This window comes from Gossypium hirsutum, chromosome A13, assembly GCF_007990345.1.
Source record: "Gossypium hirsutum isolate 1008001.06 chromosome A13, Gossypium_hirsutum_v2.1, whole genome shotgun sequence".
NCBI lineage: Eukaryota > Viridiplantae > Streptophyta > Magnoliopsida > Malvales > Malvaceae > Gossypium > Gossypium hirsutum.
This window is the reverse complement of record NC_053436.1, coordinates 94,101,999-94,109,574: the sequence shown is the minus strand read 5'-3', so window position 1 is coordinate 94,109,574 and position 7,576 is coordinate 94,101,999.

Below are 7,576 nucleotides of genomic sequence, written 5' to 3'. Positions count from 1 at the left end.
GAGACTTTCAAGAATACTTTATCACAAACTTTAAACTCAATGTCTTTCCTTTTCAAATTGGAATAAGACTTTTGTCTATCTGAAGCATCTTTTAAGAAATCTTGAACAATCCTGCTTTATCTTTGGTTTCTCTTACCAGATCAATTCCAATAAGCATTTTATCACTCAAATCTGTCAAACACAAAGAAGCTCAGCATTTACAACCATACAAGGCTTCCTAAGGTGGCATTTTGATACTCGGTTGGTAGTTTTTATTGTATGCAAATTTAACCAAAGGTAGGAACTTTTCCTAGCTTCCCTCGAATTTAATTACAGAACATCGCAACATAGCTTCAAGTTTTTGAATTACTCGCTTCAGTTGACCATTAGTCTGAGGGTGAAACCTTGTACTAAAGTTCAACCTTGTACCTAAAGCTTTATGTAATTTACCCAAAATTTAGAGGAAAATCTTGAATCTTGATCCAAAATGGTGGACAATGGCACTCTATAAAACCTCACAATTTTAGGGATATACAACTCAACCAATTTCTCTAGCAAATAATCAACTCTCACCAGAATAAAATGAGTGGGCTTCATCAACTTGTCAACTATCACCCAAATTGAGTTATTTTTCGGCGATAATGGCAATCCTGTCACAAAATCCATAGTGACTGGCTCCCACTTCCATTTAGGAATCATTTTAGGTTGCGGAAATCCTGAAGGAACTTGATGTTCTGTCGTTACTAGTTGACATACCAAACACTTGGCTACATATTCGAATATCTCATTTTTCATGCCTAGCTACTAGTAGAACAATCTCAAGTCATTATACATTTTGTTGTCACCTGGATGCATCACATAGGTATTATTATGAGCTTTGTGGATGATATTTGGTTTCAAACTTGTATCATTTGGTACACAATCTACTATGAAAGTATAAACTCTCATCGTCACTTATGTTGAATTCACTAGTTTGTTCACTTCCAACAAGCTTCCGCTTTGCTTTTAGCTCGTTATCACATTTTTGAAACTCCCGAGTTTTTTGAAGAAACATAGGTTTAACCCTTAATTTTTCTAAAATAGAGCCATCTCACTCCAAATCCAAATATACATTCATCGATTTCAAAGCGAATATGGATTTTTGACTCAGAGCATTAACCATAACATTGGCTTTTTCCGAATGAAAGTCAATGATCAAATCATAATTGTTAAGTAACTCGAGCCACTTATGTTGCCTCAAATTCAACTCATCTCGTGTAAACAACTACTTCAAACTTTTATGATTAGTGAAGACGTGACACTTTTCTCCGTAAAGGTAGTGCCTCCGAATATTCAAAGTATACCAGCTGCGAGTTCCAAATCGTGAGAAGAACAATTCTTCTCGTGTGGCTTGAGCTGTGGGGAAGCTGTCGTGAAATAATTCGAATGATGTGCAAGTGTAGACAATCATTGACAAGTAATAAAGTAGTAAGTAAGAGTCGTTGTCTTCACAGGGATTGTATAGGCAATTATTGTGAAATTTATCACTTACAAGTTGGTGATTAAAATTAATTAAGGGAGGTTTGAGTTAACTAATCAACTTAACTAAAATTTAACTAAGTGCGCTAAAAATGAATGAAAGATATAAGCATAAGATAGCAAACAACAATTCATAAGGTTTAATTCTGTTGACATAAAAGAGTTCGATTAATTGCTATCTTTAACTTATGATTATTAAAATAGTATAATGATGTTACGAAAAAAATCCATGGCAACTCAACTTGTTATTAACCCTGATTTTACGAATGTTCGGCTTCTCTTGAAGACTTAAGCTTGACCTTTTAGTCTCCATGCATATTTCTATGTCAACTCTAACTTCAAGGTTACCTTTCCAGGTATCGTCTAAGAAATTACACTTATTAAATTATTAAGTTTTTCTAGCATATGTCTATGTTCAATCAAATTAGTATTTTAATAAGTAGAAATCAGATTATGTGAGGTAATGGTAATATTTCTATACTGAAACAGTTTAATCACATTAATCCTAGCGTTATGCAAGGTAATAAAGTTCTTTTGATATTATTACTAATTTGACCTAAGTTCATCATAAAACAGTCAAACATGCACCATTAAGTTATTGTGTCAATTAATTACAATTTGGTTCTAATTTAATAATTAATTCAATTGCATCCAACATTTATAATGCACGAATAACATGTTCAAATTTTATTTGAATGAATAAGCAACCAAGGCACATAACATCATTAATAAAATTCTAATAATTTAAGTTAAAAAAATGCAATCAATCTAACATAAACAAAATTAAGCCATTTTAATGAAATAAAAAGCAGAAATATATTTAGCAATCATGTTCATAAATTCAGAACAAAATCAAAAGAACTAAGAAAAAGGAACTAGAAGACAAGTGAGGTGTTTCTCTGCTGCACAACTTGTATTTGCTTTTCCTCCTTCCTTTTTCTTTGTTCCTTCACACGAATGCCTTATAAATGTTGAATTTTTGCTACTCACAAGAACTTTTGAATACTCCTTACAACTCTTGAGTTTTCTATTTTTAGAATGATAGTCTCCCTCATTTCTCTCACTGATGGTCGACCCTTTGTGTAAAGGAAGAAAGGTGAATGACTTTGCTAAATTTAGCTACTTCTTACTTGATTCATGGGAAGGCAACTTAAAATAGGATGGGAGTTAAATGATCATGGGAAATTTGTTGTGACTGATTTGTGATATTTTACCAAGTCTTGGGAGGCAAAATTAAATACTTTTATGGACGGTTGAACTTCCCTTGGTCAAATTGGGCTTTATCCTCCCTTAGTGGACGGTTTGGGCCTCATATTTGGTAGCAAGCTTGTCCATTTTTGTGACCTATTTGGGAGTTGGATCAAATTGAATTCAAGGGTCCAAAAAAGGAATTTAAGACGTCCCATATTGATTAGTCATCAACCCACCTCTGCATGGCCTCTACTGTAGGAATGCTACATCATCAAGCATCGAATAGGAGAGCTTCAAGACTAACTTTTTTTCTATTGCATCAAACTACTCCAAATTGGAAAAAAAATATGTAAAATTAGCGTGTAAATCAATAACATTACAAATTTATCTTTAATTTTGTCCTACTTTACAATTTTTTAATAAAAAATACAAAATTTGGTATCAAAATACTTAGAATTTGCATGAATTATTAGTTAGAAGATGTTGTAAATGTCTACATAATTTTGAGTTATCACACCCTCAAACTTAATTCATTGTTTGTCCCAAGTAGTGATATATGCTAACTTACATTAGAAACCAAAGAGCCACTTTTGCAAAAATCTCTTCAAACGAAATTAATCATTCCCATAGTTATGTGTTTAGCAAAATTATGCTGAAGAATAAAAAATTTCTAAACATGCAACTTGAGTACATATATCACTAAATTATTTTCAAAGATTAATATGCTAACAAAACTATGTACTAAATACCTTCCCTTAATAAATGTGTGCTTAGTACTTCCTAAACAAATTTTATTTCCCTTGGTTGAACTCAGTAGTAATCCTAAAGTTTAATTATGCTTTCATATGTTGAGTTCAATAATTCCTCTCCACTAATATAGCCAGCACAAAAATCTAAATCAATAGGTCTTTAATATGGTTGTAATATGACTTGGGTCAAAGTAAGAAAAGGATAGATCATTTTTAAGCTAAAATCTTAGATTTAGTGTACCTTAGACCTTCCAAATACAATTATCCCCAAGAATACCAACTCTTTTAAGTTTGAGTACACATGTTCTCTGTACATTTTTTTTTCAATAACTAGATTTTTTTAAGCAATCACTAATGCTTTCTTAAGCATACAACTCAATATTTTTAGAAATCCAATACTTCTCTCTAACTCCCCCAAATTTAATCACAAAAACATTCTAGATAGATTGAGTCTAAGGTTTGGGACAAATAGAGATAAATTTTAAGGAAAGATGACTTATTAATATAAGGTTCAGAAAAAAAAATCAGGCTATATAGCTCAAAGTAGGGTTTCAATAGATAATTATTACTAGGGTTGGCTTGAAAGGCTCAAACCATGCCTCTTAGGATTTCGCCTCAGGGAAATTACTAAGTCAATTTTAAAGACTTAAACTTTCATGCATGTTTAGTTTTTCTAAGGAATTAAAAATTTTCATGGTATGACACAATTACACAGTTCAATTTTTTTATCATAACAAAGCTAGCATAAAAATAATTGAAATAATACAATTTTATACATAAAATAATATTTTACTATAACATAACTTGATGGAAAAAAATTAATTTTCATCATAAGCCAAAAAAATTATTTCTGGTCCCTGTAACACCCCTAACCCTTAACCGACAGTGGATTAGGGTTATGAGGCATTACCAGACAGACAGAACATTTCAGACCAATTCAGAATCACAGATATTATTTAATATCATTTCATAAGCAATCATTTCTTAAGATGGTCTACGAAACCTAAAAAATACATTTAAGAACGGTTAAAGCTAAACGAACACATTCATAAAATTTAGAACAAACAAAATTTTTCAATTCTGTTGAGGTCACACGCCCGTGTAACCAGGCCGTGTGCCTCACACGGGCATCAGACACACCCATGTGAACCAGCCGTGCCAAAAAAAGGTAACCATACTGACTTTCACCCACAGCAAATAGGCACGCCCGTGCGCTATGGCTGTGTGATACTTAGCTAGCTACTGACTTTAGCCACGGCCACATGACACGCTTGTGTCCCCTGATTGTGTGGCACTATGCAGGCTTGATTTAAGCCAATTTGCCACTCCTTTTTGGGTCCAATCCTACAAGAAATAATATACAACATTCATACCAAAATTTCTAACCAATTCCATGCTCAAAACTTGCTTCATTATAACAAAAACATATTAGCTCATTAAACACTACAACCATACATCATTTGGCACCATCAACCAAATACCAAAACTATACACAAACTTATCATTTGTTAGCCAACTCCCATGACATAATATATACACAAAAAAACTTATATACATAGACCTTCTAGCCTATACATGCCATACTTTAAAATATGTACACTTTCAAAAGTACCAAAATGACATCGATAGTGTGGTGACGATCCTCGACAATCCCGAGCCTTCAGTAGCTACGATAACTGTAAAACAAATATTAAACACACAGAGTAAGCTACAAAGAGTTTAGTAAGCCAAATACAATTTGTCCAACTACTAAAGCATATAAGTACAATTCAACCATAAAGGTTCATAACCATTTCATAAAATATTTCATAAACTTAACCATGCTCCTTCGTTTGCATATATGTCATGCTTCATTTCCATACATATTTCACAGAGATATAGTTTTTCATATCCAGAAATTTAGTACGATACAAACGTACCTGCATAGGTTATACATTTCATATTCTCAATCTCAGATTGCGTCTGCTATCATCAGACAGGTCAGAAACGATACAGATGCTCATAAACAAGTACAATGTCGACGTCCCAGACGTGGTCTTACATGTAATTCAATATCGATGCCTCTATCCTAGACAGGGTCTTACACGAAAACAAATATGATGCTGATGTCCCAGACATGGTCTTATACATAAATCTCAATCGAGGCCTGTGTCCCAGACACGGTCTTACACGATATTTTAGATCGAAGTTAACGTTCCTTTGGAAGCATACAGATACTTTTCAAATACTAACATATTATCAGAATCTACTCAGTGTTCATTCATCAGATTCTCAAGGCCTTCCAATACAGATTATAGTTTATATGCACAGAATTTAGTCAATTTAACACGTAATTGTAATTTGACTTACCTCGTACAGATTTCGGACGGAACGAGTCGACTATTCAACTATTTTAGACTTCCCTTGATCTAAGTCTGATTTTCTTTGTTCTTTATCTAATTCAAATCATTCATTTCATTCAATTTAATCCATATACACATATTTCGGGCAATTTGCATTTTAGCCCTTACATTTTCACACTTTGACAATTTAGTCCATTTTTAACAAAATCACTAATATGAAAAATTCACCAAGACTATAGCTTGGCCGAATATACATGGCTTCCATACAAGCCCAAATAACATATTTAATTCACAATTTAGTCCTTCAAAGCCTTATTTTCACAAATTAGCTCAATTAGCTTTATTTCATCAAAATTCAAAGACAAAGCTTAATAATCTTACACATATCTTTCATAATCCATATAAAAACATTACAAAGCTCATATAATCATCAATGGCACATTTCATAATCTTCAACAAAATCAAAAATTCAAACATGGGTTTTGAAGAACACGAAGCAACGATATCAGAAACGTAGAAATTATCAAAAATCGATCAAAAGAACATACCTAATTGATGCTTGCAAGTGCTGAAACCCTAAAGCTCTTTTTCTTTTATTTTTCCTTTTATTTTCGGCAAACATCCCACATTATGAACACATTTCATGTTTTATTTTTATTTAATTATACATTATAAGCTATTTTCCAATTTTGCCCTTTAATGACATAACATTAATTCCTACCAACTCATGTCCATATTTGTCCATGAATTAGTACAATGGGCCAATTGACATGCAAGGACCTTTATTTTAAAAGCCAAGCCAAATAGGTGCTTTAGCATCTAGCACTCAACTTTTACACTTTACACGATTTAATCCTTTTTATAATTAAGCACAGAAACAGACAAATTAAAGCACAGAAATTTCACAGATGTAAATTCACATATCACAGACACAGAAAATAATATTAAAATATTTTTTAAACTCGGCTTTGTGGTCTCAAAACCACTATTCTGACTAGGGTCAAAACTGGACTATTACAATTCTCCCCCTTTAGGGATTTTCGTCCCCGAAAATCTTACCGTTAAACAGATTCGGATATTGTTGTTTCATTGAATCTTCAGGCTCCCACGTGGCCTCTTCAACACCGTGTCAATGCCACATCACTTTAACTAACGAGATTTTCTTATTTCGTAATTCTTTAATCTCGCGAGCTAAAATATGGATCGGCTTTTCTTCGTAAGTCATATCAGATTGAATCTCAATTTCAGAAGGGGATATCACATGGGACGGATCAGATATGTACCATCGAAGCATTGATACGTGAAATACATTATGTATCTTTTCCAACTCATATGGTAGCCTCAATCTATAAGCAACCGACTCAATTCGCTCGGTGATTTCATACGGTCCAATGAACCTCGAACTCAACTTCCCCTTTTTACCAAATTGGAACAGTTTCTTCCACGGAGATACTTTTAGAAACACTTTATCACCAATCTCAAATTCGATATCTTTTCGTTTTAAATCTGCACAAGATTTCTGACGATCAGAGGCAGCTTTCAGACTAGCTCGGATTATTTTGACCTTCTGTTCAGTTTCTTTTATCAAATCAATACCATAAATCTTATTCTCACTGAGCTCAGACCAGTATAACGGAGTTCTACACTTTCTACCGTATAAAGCTTCGTACAGTGCCATTTTTATGCTCGATTGAAAGCTATTATTATAAGCGAATTCAATCAAAGGTAGATGTTGTTTCCACATACCTTCAAACTCAAGAATGCTACATCTCAACATATCCTCGAGTATCTGAATAA